The following is a 17,041-nucleotide window of genomic DNA, read 5'->3' as shown; positions in this document are numbered from 1 at the left end:
TCTTACAGCCTAAAAAGTTTTATTTCTTGGATTTTCTTATTTGAACTTCATAATAAAGTTGTAAAAAGGCCAGGGTACCTAATAGTCCATTGTTATTATTATCTTCTTTTGACAGATGAGGAAGCAAAGGATCTGAGATGTTAAGTAATTTTCCAAAGTTTACACTGACAGTAAAAAGCACAGCTGGGACTCGTAATGCCAAATCCTGTTTACTTTCCACTGCAGTCTGCTACCGTAATATGTTTCGAAAACGAAGATTGGGTATGATATTGATTTTAGTTTGGGTATCTGGAGGTTTGGGTGATGGTTTTTCTAGGAAAATATATGACTTGAACTAGGTTATATTCAAACAAATTTTATCAGTATTTAAAATTGAGAAGAAAAGAAGAGTTTTCATTTCCCATAAATCTCCATTTTAGACTTAAAATGGATTCAGTGTCTCTGATCATATCTAAGGAATCATGAAGGACTGAGAACTCTGCTATAGTATCATAATATGTACTAGTGAATTTCACTTTATAGTTCTGAGATGTTGAAGAAAATTTCGTGTATCTACTGTTGTGTCATAATCCACCCCAAAATTTAGTGTTTCAAGACAACAACAATGATTTATTTTCTCTTATTTGCAGTGTTTTCCTCAGCAGATGGCTCATATAGCTCCATAAGAGTCAGCTGGGTCTCTCTGGGAGTCATGTTCAGCTGACGTTGATCCAGCCAGAAATGTCAAGGTGGTTTCACAAGCCCATGGTCTTGGAACTGGCTTTCAGGTGAGGCCTCCTCTCTGCTCCATGTATCCTTTCTTGCAGTATAGCTGGACCACTTTATATGATGGCTCATGGTTCCAAGAGAATGGAAACCACCAGACTTCTTCAGGGTTAAGCTCATAATTGGCACAGTGTCACTTCTGCTGCATTCTATTGGTCAAAGCAAGTTAGGTCAGGTCAGACTCACTGGAAGAAAGTATTTTCCACTTCTTGAGGCAGGAGTGGCAGGTAAGTACAGGGAGAGGGGCAATTGTTGACAACTGTCTTTGAAGACTACCTGTTTCAATATTCTATGAATTTCCTGGGAATACTGTAAAATAGACTGATGACTTCTAGGAGGCACCAAAGGCAAATAAGGACTGTGGGCTTTGGGGTGAAATATGGATGGTTAATGCTATGGATAGAATTGTGTCCCTCCAACGTTTAATGTATTAGAAACTTAATTCCCACTGTGACAGTGTAAAGAGGGTGGGAAATCCTATGATGGTAATTCAAAGGTGGGACCTTGAAGAGATGATTAGGTTGTGAGGACCACGCCGTAGTGAATGGATTAGTCCATTGATGGTTTAATGGTGGTCATGAGCATGGTTCTGAGGGCTTTAAAAGGAGAACACGTGAGAAGCAGTCTCTCTGCTCAAGCTATCCCCCATCTTGTAATGTGATACCCTACGTTGCTGAAGTCACCACCAAAGAAGGCCCTCACCAGGTGTGTTCCCTGGACTTCGGACTTCCCAGCCTCTGAAACTGTAAGCAATAAATATTATTTCTTTACAAATTACCCAGTTTCAGGTATTCACATTATAAGCAACAAAAATGGACTAATACAGTTGAGATGACCAATAACTGGCTTTGATGCCTCCTGTCCTCTAGCCGTATTTGCACTGGGCAGGCACTAGGCTAGCGAGGCAGAGAATTTAAGGCCGGGAGTTGAGGAAGTGGTGGAGCAGTGGAGAGTTGTTTTGTTGCAACCATACTCTGTCCCTGAATATTATTCCAGGCCTTAGATGGACCACATGCCTACCCTTTGGCATGGTCCTACTTTTCCTTATTAACTCCTTCCAGGTTTCACCTTGAACTTGGCTATGATCTGGAATTATTGCCTGGTATATGGCTTCATAAAACCTGTTGCTAGAATCCTGGCTGTGCAATTTCCTAGCTGTCTGATGTTGGGTGAGCCCTTGGGCTCTTCTGATCATCATTTTCCTGGTTTTTAATTGATGGCCATAATGCTTTCCATGGAGAGAAATGAGTATTATTTTCCTTCTCATTCTCTTGCACTCTCCTTTCCTTCTTTCCTTCATAAATAGCTCTGCAAAGTTTTATGTGATGCTTTACATGCCCTTGTATTTAACTTTGTTTTCAAATATAAGCAGGGTTCCTGGCACACATTGGGCACCTAAGATATATGTTTTATGCATAAATAAATGACCAAATGAACAAACTTTATGAGGCATTTTAGCTGATATTCAAAAGGTGTTCTTTTCGAGTGATATGGGCATATGCATATACGCCCAGATCTGTTACAAATGATGACTATGACTGCCATCGTGTAGCAATGCAAAGGTATTCTGGGTCTCTACCCACTCCTGAAACATGTGCATCATTTTTGAAGGAGGACCTCGGTCATTCACCTGGGTCCTTCAGTCTGACAAGAAGAAGGGAATACTCAGGCCAAAATTAAGACCTCTACAAAAGGGAACAAACCATTGAAAGTCAGTCCTGCTGAGGAAGGCAGAGTCATAGTAGTTGAGGAAGTGCCCTCCAAAGTCCATCAGCCCAGGGCTGGATCTCGGCTTTGCCTCCTCTCCCTCCTCGTTTCCAGCATTAGGGTGAGGAGTAGGGCAGGAGACAAAGTAGAAAACAACTCTTGCTTTCTATGAGCACACGCTCTAGTGAGAATAGGAGCCAGAAGCCTGAATTGGCTATTGCCCCCACAGCATGCCTCTTTATAAACAAAAGTTTTAAAGTTATGTATTTCGGGCACAATGTTGTCTTCATACATACGTCAATTACTTTCTCTGGTGGCCAACCAAAGAAAATAGTGATCTGTTACATTGCTAGATTAGGGGGAAAAACTGGCTGTGTTGGAGTTACTGAAGAACAGGTTGGTCTCTGCTGTGGCACCTTCCTAAGTGATTTTCAAGGGCAGTTTGACTATATTTAAATTTCCACCTATATTAATTTCACAACCCTACTGCCACATGAAGTGTGTCTTAATTATATGTCACAGAGGGACGCCGAGTAGGCCTCGTGCAGTAGGTATACTATACCAGACGTCACTTAGTTGAGTGCTTAATACCTACCAGGCACCATGCCAACCCCATGCATTACCTCTAATCCTTATGACAACCATCAGCAGTAGATATTACTATTCCTGTTTAACAAAGAAAAGCACAGAAGGCAACCATCCTGCTGAGCATTGCTCAGCCAGGAAGGGGCAGAGCTGGAAATCCAGCCTGGCTCAGACTGGCTCCACACCCGTGCTCATTTTCTCTTTCACACTGACTCCCAGAAGAAGCCAAGTTACACTAAGTGGCTGCTATTTGCTTCATGACTCAGTGTGGGCTGCCTTTCTTAGGCCTCCCAAGAAGTGTTCTCTTCGGTAAAATGGAAGTTTGGAGCTTCTGGTTCTAACATGTGCAATTCTGTGCCATAGCAAGGCAGGTTGGTTGCTTGGGACCACAGAATGGATCACTGGAAGTAAGCACAACCCAAGAAATAATACTCTTGACCAGCATGCAGGCCTTTGCAGGTCTTCTGCTGAATCTTCTGTTATCCTGTTATCTCTCTACAAACAGGAGTGATGGAAGACACAGTAGAGTGAACAGTTGTCTGCACTGTATGCCTGTTGCATTCTGAAAATCATTGAACAATGCTCCAAGGTCGTGTGGATGTCAAATCCATTATTCACTTTAACAGCACTGTTTGTTGAAGATATTAACATTGAGATTACCTCTTTATCTTTGACTACATTTAAAGACCAGGTTTTGGCCCAAAACCTGCTGTGGCTTCAGGGGAGGGATTTGTTTGTGGATCCTGTTTACATGAGAGATGGTCTACCACCATCTCTACTCTTCAAAGATACAATGGGTTTGTCAGGCTGATGGGTGCACACAGTGTACTGAAAGAGACCAGAGGCTCTATTGCTGACAAGCAGAAGCATTGTAGGATTGCAGAGTGGAAGCCAAGAACAGCGATAATTCAGTCAAACCACCCTTTTCCAGAAGAAAAATAAATCAGTGGCCCTGAGCTAGTGGTTTGTACAAGGCTCCAGATCTGAATCACTTAAGGCATTTAATCTGAATCCACAGGGCTGTTCCAGCTACAATGCCATCCTCATGTCACATTCCAGCCACACTGGATTTCTTACTGCTAATCATAGAAACTTCCACTAATTTGGTTCTGCATACGCCTTCTTGTGTGAAATACCCCCATTTTTCTTGCCACCCTTTCCTCTTGGACTAATGAATTCCTACTCTTTCTCAAAGTACAACTCTAGTGGCTGTCTTCCTCCCTGACTCCTTGGAGGTCAAAGCTAGCCGTCCTCTCCCAGGGACCTCACCACCACTGATTGCTATTTGCTTCAGCATTTATGAATCCTCCTGTAATGCGTCAGTTTACATTTATCGCTTCTATTTTCCCAGTGGGTTTTCCAAGGTCAGGGTTAATGCTTTGTTCCTGTCTTCAATTGTCCACCCAAATTCCCACCACAGTTTCTGGAATGTAGAGGCTAATAAGCAAATATTTGCTGAGAAAGGGATCTTCACATATTTAATTTATGTACTTCCTGCTTTGTTCAGATACACTAAAAGCATATTCAAAGGAAGGGTGGAAATGTAAGAGCGTGGGAGGGAGAAGAGAGAGAAAGGAAGAGAGAAATAGAAGGGCAGACAGAAAACAAAAGTTTAGAAATAATAAGTGATGAATTAATAGGACCCAGGTGTTCCAGCTCCAGCCTGGGGTGACTATGTTCCCCAAGACTTTGTGCTGTCTCTCACCCTGTGGATGAACCTGCAGAGGGACAAGGAAAGAAGCAGGTACCAGTGTTTGGCTTTATTTGTGCCATAAGGGTAGGGACTCGAGGCCTCCCAGCCATTCAGGGCTGGGGTCCCTGCCCCATCCCCAATACCAGGCCTAGTTGCTCTTTGGCACATCCCATCGGGACCACTGGACTGTGTGGCAGAGGGAGGCAGAAGTCCCCACCCCCTTCCCCTGTTCTTAGTCTACAGCTGAATTTATGATGCCTTTTTTGTTTCTGCAGCTTCCTGCTCTGCCCATCTGCCCTCAGACCAGTTTCACCCGTGCATTTCTGGAAGCCAGCTGTGCCTTCCAAAAGCTGAAAGATATGCACACCAAGGCTCCAGAAGGAGCTGCCTTTCCTCCCAAGCTGTATGATAGTTCTGAGGGACACTGTGAGGTACAGAGGGACTTTTCGGTCCACTGGGCTGTGTTCAGCTAGGCTGTCACTGTTTTTCCTTCAGCCTGTCTAGCTTTCATGCCAACCAGGACAACAAGCATAGCTGCTTCACATCCTGTGGCTTATTTTGGACAATTTAATCAATATTTCATCAGAAAATTATTTTTTAGCTTTTTGGAAATGTGATCTTGAAAGAACTGATTGCATTTTTAAGTAGAATTGTTCTTCAAAACCATACTACTTATTTTTATTTACAATAAGCCAAAGATATTTAAAACAGAATTTGATGAATTCTGGCCTATGTATATACCCATGAAACCATCAACACAATCAAGATAGTGAATATATCCGTCACCCCCCAAAAGTTCCCGAGTGTCCCTTTGTAATCCTTCCTTCCTGGTTCTCTTTGTACCCCAAACAACAATGTGCTTTCTCTGAATACATGAGCTCGCATTTCCTAGAATGTCATCTAAATGAAATCATAATACTATGTGCTCTTCTTTAGTCTCCCTTCTTTGATTTTCAGATTTATCCACAATGTAGCAATATTTTGGTTCTTTTATTCCATTATATGACTATATGACAATTTGTTTATCAATTCACCTATTATTTATTGGCATTCAGGTTATTTTCAGGTTTGGTCTATTAAAAGTAAAGCTACTGTGAACATTTTCAAACAAGTCTTTGTACAGGCGTATGCTTAGTTTTCTTTGGGGTAAATAAGTAGGAGTAGAATGGATTATATGGTAGATGTACGTTTAACTTTTTAGGAACCTGTCGAACTGTTCTCTAAAGTGGCTTTACCATTTTACATTGCACCAGCAGGTACCTGAGTTCCATATCTTCACCAACTCTTGATATGGTCATTTTTAAAAATTTTAGTAACTTCAATATTTGGGTAGCATTGTTCCAATGTGGTTTTAGTTTGCATTTCCCTAATGATTACTGATATAGGGCTTAAATTCATCTGCTTATTTTCCATGTGCTTATATCTTCTTTGGTGAAGTGTCTGTTCAAATATTGTACCCATTTTTTTTAAAAAAAAGTTTATGATCAGATAAGATCAGGTGCATTCAGGGTGCTATGGCCATGAGAGAGGGAGGGGGGAAGAGGAATGGGTAAAGGGTCATGAAAATCAACTACAATGTATATTGAGAAGTTACATTTTTTTAAAAAATGAAAATAAATTTTTAGTTGGGTTGTTTGTTTTTGTTATTGGGTTTTAAAACTTTATTATTTATTCTGTGCATAAGTTCTTTGTCAGATATATGCTTTGCTGTGATTGTGGTGTCTTCTTCCCTCCCCCCCCCATTCATTTGTATATTTACTTATTTATTTTTATTAGCTCCCACAAGTAAGTGAGAACATGCGGTATTTCTTTCTGTGCCTAACTTATTTCACTTAATATAGTTTACTCTAAGTCCATCCATGTTGCAATTTTTGCCTTTTAGTGGGGTTCTCTAAACTGCTTAAATTTGATGCATTTATTTCTATAGTTAAGTTCAAGACTATTGTATTACTGTTTTTGTTTATTGTATTACTGAAAGAAATTTTTTCAATTCTTCTTTGTTCCTATTTCTTCTTTCTCTGCCTTTACTATGGATTAATTGTGAATTTTTTATGATTCAATTTTACCTCCTCTGTTGGCATATTAGCTATAACTCATTTTTTTTATTTTAGTGGTTGCTTTAGTATAGACATTGTAAACATTTAACTTATCACAAATTATATGTAATATCATACTACTTCACATATGGTATAAGAACTTTCACATAGTATGCTTTCATTTCTTCTGTCTAGACTAATATTCCCATTTGATATTATATTAGTCTGTTTCTGATGCTTATAACAAAATACGTGGAACTGGGTACTTTATAAAGAAAATGAAATTTATTGCTTATAGTTTCTGAGGCTGGAAATTCCAAAGACTAGTGAACACAGCTGGTAAAGGTTTTGGTAGTAGCGACAGTGATGACAGAGTATCACATTGCAAAAATGGTGGAGCAGTGAGAGCAGAGACTAAGGTCCTCAATTGCTCTCTTTTTAAAGCCCTCAGAACCATTACCCTGACCACCATTTTTAATCCATTCATTATGGCATGGTCCTACAATCTAATCACCTCTTCAAGGCCTCATCTTTCAATTACCATAATAGGATTTCTCACCCTCAACAGTTACAGTGGGGATTAAGTTTTGGGGGGACATTCAACCCAAGGCAGATATTATTTTTCTTCAGCCTGAAAGACTTCCTTTAATATTTTTTAGAGTGTTTGCCTGCTAGTAGTGAGGCTTTCAGCTTTTGTATTTTTAAAAATGTTTTTATTACTCTATTGTCTTTTGAAAGATATTTTTGCTGGGTATAGAATTTGAGGTCGATGATATTTTTCTACCAGTTATCTTAAAGATGTTGCTGCACTGTCATCTTGCTTGCATTGTTTCTGATGAGAAATGTAACATCGCTCTTATCTTGTGGGTGAATAGCATCTATTTTTTTCTGGCTGTTTTTTAAGATTTTTCTCTTGATTGCTCATTTTGAGCAATTTGGTGCTGATACTTAGTTTTCTCCATATTTCTTTGATATGTAAGTTTGTAGTTCCATCAAATTGGAGAAGTCATTGGCCATTTTTTCTTTAAATATTTTTTTGTCCCCCCTGCTTTCTTCTCTACATCAGGGACTTCAAATTATACATTGTGCTGTTTGAAGTAATCCTACAACTCACCTATATTCTTTTCTCTTTTATTTTTATATTGCTTTTTTCTCTGTGGTTTATTTTTTTTCAATTGCTGTGCCTTTAAGTACTTTTCTAATATGACATAAAATCCTATCCAGTGTATTTTTCATATTGCACATTGTAATTTTTCTCTCTAGAAGTTCAATTTGGCTCTTTTTTTAAAAAAAACTTTTCCATGTCTTTACTTAATTTTGTGAACATATGGAATGCATTTATAATGACTGCTTTAATGTCTTTGTTTGCTAATTCTAACATATGTGTCAGTTCTGGGTCGGAATCTTTGATTGGATGCCAGACACTGTAAATTTTACCTTGTTGGATGCTGGGTATTTTTTTATTCTTACATATAAATATTCTTGAGACTTATACTAGGGTGTAGTTAAGTTATTTGGAAAACAATTTTATCCTTTAGAGTGTTGCTTTTATTATTTGTTGGACTGATTCAGAGCAGTTTAGGGCTAATTACTCCCCATTACTGAGGCAAGACTTTCCTTAGGATTCTACTCAATGCCCAGGGAATAATGAATATTTTTCAGTCCGGCTGGTGGCAACAGACACTGTTTCTAAATCTCTGTGAGTGCTTAACACTGTTGCATTTAATCCTTTGGATGGTTCTTTCTCCAGCCTTGAGTAATTTTCTCATGTGCATAGCTTGATCAATATTCTACTGAAAACTTAAGGGGGCCCTTTTGCATTTTTCCAGAATTCTCTCTCTGTACAGTTTTCTGCTCTTCAATTCTCTTTTCTACAAATTCTAGCTTCCTTGGTATTCGTAAAATCTTGGCTTTGTTTCTTTACCCAAGGAGTTTACCAGTTCTTCCTGGGTTCTCTCTTCCTGCATCATAGTCTGCAAACTGTCTCTAGGTAGTAAGCTGGGACTGTTGTAAGGCTCACTTCATTTGTTTTTGTCTCTTGTCAATCACTGTCTTTTAATGCCTCATCTTCAGTGTCTTGAAAATCATTGTTTCATATATTGTTTGTTCAGTTTTTATTTTTTCAGGTGGGATGGTAAATCCAGTCCTGTCGTTCCATTTTGGCTGAATGTGGGATATAAATTATATTACTTCTGATCTATACAATTATATCTCCAATATTGTAATAAAAGTCAAAGGACAAAAATAACTCAATAAACATTTGTTTTGTTTTTAACATAACTTTTTTTTTCATTTTTATCCATTTATTGAATGTGACTATTATTCCCCCTTTTTAAATTTTTTTAAATTTTAACTTCTCAATATACAGTGTAGTTGATTTTTGTGACTCCTTATCAGTTCCTCTTTCACCCCTCCCCCCCACAACATCATATCTGTTCACTTGTCTTAAAAAGTTCAAGGAATTGTTGTGATTGTGTATCTTCTTCCCCCCACACCCTTTATTTGTTTGTATGTTTATTTATTTATTTATTTTTATCTCCCACAAATAAGTGAGAACATGTGGTATTTCTCTTTCTGTGCCTGACTTATTTCACTTAATATAATATAAGTCCATCCTTGTTGCTGTGAATGGTAGTATTTCATTCCTTTTTATAGCAGAGTAGTATTCCATTGTGTAGGTATACCACATTTTCCATATCCACTCATCTGACGATGAATATTTGGGCTGGATTCAACTCTTGGCTATTGTAAATAGTGCTGCAATAAACACTGGGGTACAGGTATCCCTTCAACATGATGATTTCCATTCCTCTGGGTATATTCCCAGCAGTGGAATAGCTGGGTCATATGGTAGATCTATCTGTAATTGTTTGAGGAAACTCCATACCATTTTCCATAAAGGCTGCACCATTTTGCAGTCCCACCAACAGTGTCAGAGGGTTCCTTTTTCTCCACAACCTCACCAGCATTTATCATTCTCATGCTTTTGGATAGTAGCCATCCTAACTGGAGTGAAATGGTACCTCAAAGTGGTTTTGATTTGCATTTCCCGATTGCTGAGTAATGCTGAGCATTTTTTCATGTGTCTATTGGCCATTTGTATATTTTCCTTTCAGAAATGCCTATTTAGCTCCTTTGCCCATTTTTTAATTTGGTTATTTGGGTTTTTTTTGCTGTAAAGTTGTTTGAGTTCCTTGTATATTTTGGATATTAGTCCTTTGTCAGATGTATATTTTGGAAATATTTTCTCCCACTCTGTTGGCTGTCATTTCACTCTGTTGACAGTTTCTTTTGCTGTGCAGAAGCTTTTTAGTTTGATATAATCCCATTTGTCTATTTTTCCTTTGGTTTCCTGTGCTTTGGGGGTCATATTCATGAAGTCTGTACCCACTCCTACTTCCTGGAGTGTTTCTCCTATGTTTTCTTTAAGAAGTTTTATTGTTTCAGGGTGTATATTTAATTCTTTAATCCATTTTGATTTGATTTAGGTATATGGTGAAAGGTACGGGTCTAGTTTGATTCTCCTGCATGTGAATATCCAGTGTTCCCAGCACCATTTGCTGAAGAGGCAGACTCTTCCCCAGTGTATAGACTTGGTGCCTTTGTTTTTGACACAACTTTTAAGAATTATATGCCTATGGGTGCATTTTGGATGACGATTAACAGGAAGGTCTAAGTCTGTTCTCTTTTTGATCTCATCTAGATTTAGCTAAAATACCATTATGATTATTCTGAGGAGAAAGCATTTTTGATCTGTGGCATGTAAAGAATTAACCTTGCAATATATTCAGTTATAACAATCATTAAACATGTGACAGTCTTATGGAAGTTTGTTTGGGTCACTGGGGAAATGGAACACTTTGGAGATATGCAACCGGAGAAATCAGTGTGTCTCATACGAACCTGGATCTCTCAGAGGACCACTTCAGGGCCTCATTCACTGAAGGTGCTCAACAAATACTGTTGAATGAACAAATAAGTGAAGAAGATATGACTGTAGAGTGGTAAGGCTGGTTATTTGGTGCACATATTCAAATGCATGGAGGAGAAGCCCAGTGTGGTAGAAAAAGAACCAACTTTGAACTCAGAGGGAACTGGGTCCTAATTTTCACTCCTATTTACCAGACAGCTAAAAACAATCTTAAAAATCCAAGCTTCAGTGCCTTTATCTTTATAGAGAAATAACATTATCTATATATTATCAAGATAAAATCAGATGTGCATAATATACAGCCACACAGAGTATGCATACATTTGGCATCCAATTAATGCAAGTTATCTCTTCTACAGGCCATCCCACTGTGGAAGGTAAGATCTTTGCACTGTCATTGCTCACAATGTGTAAAGGACTAACTTAAGTAACCCAAATCCTGCCCATCTCATCTGGCTGTCTTTTTGCACCCAGCTCTAAAACCATCTTATTTTCAGAACAAAGTTAATGGTAGTCAATCAAACGGTAATACAAGTAAAAATATTTTGGGAAGTAAGCAATCCTATAAATTATTACAGTCATTATCATTATTAATTTCTATTCCCAATGTTTCAAGCTGGAGACAAACTTAATCTGCAGGCATTCTTAAAGAGTGACTTCAGTTTTGTGTAGCTGGGTCTTGGCAGTTGGGAAAACACACACAGTGACTTTAGTGAGATTCTGAATGGTTATCTCAGGAGTCTCCTGTGGCCTGTAGGCTCAGACAGAATGCAGTGGGAACTTCTTTTCCCACACCTCTTTCTCCAGCAAGTTTAGGCTCAGAGTGCTGGGGGTGCTCCAGCTGCTTCCAATTAGAATCCCCCAAACAGAAAGGGAGAGGGGCCAGGTTGCAGCTCCTGCAGAAACATTGGCATGAAGTCGCATTTCCACTAATGGTTCAGCCTCCTCACCAGGACTCACTTAGACGTGTTGTGTAGAAAGCTCTTGCTCTGGAATGAAGCGATTTTAACAATGGGAGCATTGTTCTCTGGAGCAGACAGCTTACTGCACTTCAAGAGTGCCCACACTGTGAGTCAGGAGGGGAAGCAGACCTCAGCTCCAAGTCAGCCTTACGCTTGCTTTTCCTGACCCAGATTCAAAAAAGTCTGATTTTAAAAACTACGCACCTTTAAGATCAAGTCAGGGCTGTCCCCATCTCTAAATATACTTGTGATTGAAAAATGTCTAAGACCAATGAAATATGGAGGTCTAAAAACTGAATACTATAAATTAAGCAGCTGACCCACATGATAAGACCTGCTCTAGGTAGGGTGGGAGGGCATGAGACCACTGGGCTTTCACAGTTTTTATTTGACCTGATAAGACAAAACATATCTGTCTAAATTAAATTACCAGTGCTTTTTTCCTGCCTTGCCACAGCCCATGTGTCTCACCCGTATACCCTATAGGGACCATCATTTGGCATTTTTGCTTAGCTCAGCTAGGTGAGAAGTCACGCATGAAAGTCATGTCAAATTGTCATTGAGGCTAAATTTTAAAAGGACAATCTTGCTTTTCCTTTGTTCTAGTTCATGGTGGTGTTACGGTGCCACAGTAGAGTTAGTTACCATGGAGTTAGATTGTTAAATCTTGAGGATATCCAAATAGAATGACTTCAATTGTATCTCATCAAAACACACATAAAGATAATGCATATTTCTAGCTGGAGTCCAATATTTCGGTAGTTCCTTCTTACCTAGTTAATGTTAAAGTCAGTTAAACCCCAAACTAGCAAATTTAATATATTGGGAACAATTTTGACATTTAATTAAAAAAATACATATGAGTTAAGTATTATTATGCCTCCTATATGAAAGAGAAAACCAGAATTCAAAGGGTGGGGTGCACCCATTGTAGGCATAAAGCTAGTGAATAGCACAGCTCAGACTTAAATTTGGAGTTCCTAGCACCTGGCGTATAACTTTTTACATCCCTTTGACAGCCCACCACCTGTCCCTTAATAAGGTCAAGGTAACTCTCAAGGTGGGGCAGGCTGCCCTCCTAGTCCCAGAAGTGCCTCAGGCTGCATATGGGTTCATGTATTGATAGAAGAGAAAAGAAACAGGACAGTCAGGTGAACGAAAGTACAAGTGCCAGGACTTTGAACTAGACAGCCCTATGTCCCATCCCTCCTTCACCATGCATTGGCCACCTTAGTGAGGATAGATCATATAACCCTAGCAAAGTTTTTACAGGGATTAAGTAGAGAAATGCATGTCAGATGCCTAGCATTGTTCCTGCATGTGGTAAGATCTGAGCTTTAGATCTGGTGCGGCTATCATAGGAACTGGGAGCTTGGTGAGCCCTCATTGTTTGAGAATCATTTTATGAGCTTTCACTTAGGATGTGTGGATGTCAGACTCCATCAGGGACATTTGTCTCTTGCAGCCATGTGCAGGGAAATTGAATTGCAAATGTTTGTGCCTTTCCTATGATGTGGCCACCCTCCTGCCTGAGGGATAGGTGGGAAAGCATCCCCGGCCAGTGACCCTGATGCTGCCTGAATTGGCTTTTCTATTCTTGTCCAGAACTATGTGCCTCAAGCCGAGCAAGACAGCTTTTCCAACAGAGCACAGGAGGATGACCAGGGCCTTGGGGAGGTCCCTCGTTGGTGGTCTGGCCTCAGCTGTGTTTGGCGATATCTAGGGCATGATGTAAGAGTGAGTTGTTTGTTTAACTTTGGGGTGAGACCAATATCTGAGGCTCTGCTTGCTTCTTTCTCCAGTCCCTGACGTTTCTGCTACTGATAGCAATTTCTTCCTCCTTTCAGAGCCACCTGCATACAATGGAAGGCTTTCACAGTGATGCCCTGTACCCCCTTCCCATGGCCCCATCATCTTCTTCCTCACTCCCAACCTCTCCCCACATGGACCCAGGTCCTTAGGTTTAGGACAGGCCCAGAAACCTGCCTTGTCCCCATCACTGCTACCCCTGAGGACGATGAGCCCTGGGCAGGCGCGGGACACCTGGAGTGGGGTGCGGTGCATCCCGGAGTTCTCCCGTGACTGAGGGTGAGGTAGGTAGGGTGGGGAGCATGCTCACATCTCTAGAGCCTGCAAGGACCTGGTGGCTGCCCTTATCCTAGCTGGAGGAATCATTTCTCACCTTGATTATGGGTTCGAGTTCATAAATATTAATATACATCAATCGCCAACCCAGGACTGCACACTGAGCTCCAGGTGCCTTCACACAATTGACTGCTGTAAACTCTGGCTGTGAAACAGGCAGCTCCAACTTAACAGATCTGAACGTGCGTTCGCCATCACGCCCATCAGACCCAGCCTGGAATCCTGTGTTTTCTACAGACCAGTGAATGGAGCCATCATCTGCCAAGCCATCAATGCCAGAAACTTCCCCTCCTCTCACCCCTTATGCAATTAATCTCACTCCCCTTGAATCACTCTTGGATGTCTCTGCCCTTGGACTTCTTCGCTGCACGTTCTCTGTTATTACGTCAGTTCTTCCCCTCATGATTTCTGCTCTGGCCTATTATAACATGGTCTACTTACCAGAAAAATGTTTAAGTCATAACAATTTCCAGGCCCCATTTCAGACAAGTTAGAATTACTGGGGGAGGGGACAAAGAGTGGTGTCTGGGCACCAGCATTGTTTTTAAAATCTCCTTGGGTTTCTGCTCTTGGAAACCATTGTCCAGCAATTCCAGCCTGACCCTCTTCCTCAAGTCACTTCTTTGAAGGACGTTTTCCATCCTTGCCTGAACTTGAAACCAGCTTCTGACTGGGCCCTTCATCCCAGTCCCCTTTGCCATTTCCCCTGCCATATTGAACCCATCGTCCTCAGTGACCCACCCTCTGGCCTCTGAATGGGCTCTGCCCTGGCCCTTTTGACAGCCTAGCAAAGCTCCCCTTCTTGATGCCAAATATTAGGGGTGCTACAGGCCAGCTCTACTGGAGCAAAATAAAACAAATCATGCTTATATTGAGATTTTATTTTTATATGGGCATCTCCCAACAGGATGATATTTTGGAAAACCCTAGTCTGGGAGTCAAGAGACCTCATCTCTGCCTTGAATGTAAAAATAGTTTTTTGTGTGATCTTGCATAGGTGGTCATCTCTCTCCCTCTTGGCTTAGTCTCTTCACACATAAAATAAAGGAACTGGATTAGGCGTTCTCTTACGTACAAGGTACAAAATTTCACGATGGTCTCCATTAATGATACATAATTCCCTCAAAGCAATTTGTGTTCCTGGAAGTCATTTCCCACCTTAAAGCATTTGTTTTGCTTTGGAATTGAGCTGCTTCCAGCTCAGATTTTATCACAACATTGATATGATTGAACCCAACACAAATTAGTACAAGGGCGATGAATGAACAGATTAAAGGCTTCATGCTGAGTTTGAAAGAGGGAGAGGGAGAGAAATAGAGAGAAAGAGAACAGGGTCGCCAGACTTCCAGGAGGTACCAGTGTGGCAGTGACAAAGGAATCCAGGAGATTCGTGTGTCCCTCACAGCCACACCCATACCCCTTCCCCAAATGCAACCATCAGCAATATCCCCAGTCCTAAAAATAAAGCAGTCATCTATTTGGGGGGGGGGGGGGGGGTTACCCATTGAGGATATGTTTGGAAATTGGCTAGATTCTTGGGCTCTTAACTCTGTCTCCCCACCCACCCCTGCTGGCTTTCCAGCTTGAGCAACCAGGTCTTTTCATATGGAATCTTGGTGTATCAACAAGCGTTAGTTATACAAAATAGCATTCCAATGATCACTTAAGTGTCACTGAATTAAAAACAGATGGCTCATATTGCCTCTTAAATATATGTGTTTGAGAACTGAAGGAAGAAATAGTTGACACAAGCTCATACATGTTTTCCCATCTTTCAGTGGCTGGAATGCCAGTGTGACCCATTTGGTTGAATCCCAAGGCCTCAGAATAGGCTCTCCATCAGTCAGTTTTCTCACCTGTAGAGATGTGATAAGCTCCCAGCATCTCAATGGATCAGTGTTCTCACCTTTGGTATACACTGGAATCACCTACGGAGCTTGGACAAGCAAGCTGACTCTTTGGTCCCTCCCCCAGAAATTCGGATAATTGTTTACAATGGGTCCTGGGCATCAGCCTTTGTTTGAAGTTTTCCAGGTGATTCCAATGAGCAGCCAAGGTTGAGCATGACTGTGATGCAGGATACCAGGGAGCCTGGGCTCTCCAAAACAAGGAGTTTTCTTCAAATTATTTAGATTACTGTTAAGCTAGGGTTAGGGTTCACAAACCCTTCAAACCTGTTGTACAGACTGGGCACACATGCACAGTTACATTAGACAACCAAGAAACACCTGGGTGCATGTGCATATTAACATCAGATGCTCAGCAAGATTCTGAACATCTGAGAGGCCCTGACCATTTTCCTATATTTTCCCAACAGCAAGGAATTCCTGGGCAGGTAGTCAATTTTCATCACTTGGCCCAAAGGCTAGGAAGGCTGTCAGTAGGATTCTAATATCAACTCGAAGACAAGTGTCATGGTTTGAATTCATAGGTTAAAGTGCTAACAACCCCCAGTACCTTAGAACATGACCTTATTTGGAGATAGTTCCCTTGCAGGCGTAATTAGTTAAGATGAGGTCATTAGAGTGGGCCCTAATCCAATATGACTGGTGTCTTTATAAAAAGGGTAAAATTGGATACAGAGACAGACAAACAGGGAGGACACCATGTGAAGATGAAGGCAGAGATCAGGGTGGTGCTTCTTTAAGCCAAAGAATGCCAAAGATGACCAGCAACCCACTAGAAGCTAGGAGAAAGTCATGGAGTAGATTCTTTCTCACAACCCGCAGAAGTAATCAACCCTGCTGTCACCTTGATCTTGGACTTTCCACTTCCTGAACTGAGAGACAATGAATTTCTGTAGTTTAAGCCACCCACCCAGTCCGTGGTACTTTGTTATGGCAACCTTGGCAAAAGGATACGATAAGTTTGATTTAAGATTCCCTTTACTTAGAGATTCTCAAAAGAGACAGAATAAAAAAAGAAAGAAAGAAAGAAAGAAATCAGCAACAACTGTGTACCTGCTATGTGTTCATCACTCTGCTGTGCCTCGTAAACTCTGTCACAACTTAGTTCTTACAACAGGTTTTAATGATTGGTGTGATTATCTCTAATTACAATGAGAAAACAAGTGAAAGTCAATTAACTAGAGAAACCATCATAAACAAGAAAATGAAGAGAAAAAAAGAAAAAGGAAACTGGTTCTGTTGGAGTGAGACTTCTGAAATTGTACATACTTCAAAGTAAGTTATTACAGAAAAAGTACTCCTGTCCTTTC

This window comes from Cynocephalus volans, chromosome 14, assembly GCF_027409185.1.
Source record: "Cynocephalus volans isolate mCynVol1 chromosome 14, mCynVol1.pri, whole genome shotgun sequence".
Lineage (NCBI taxonomy): Eukaryota > Metazoa > Chordata > Mammalia > Dermoptera > Cynocephalidae > Cynocephalus > Cynocephalus volans.
Note: the sequence above shows the minus strand (reverse complement) of the source record.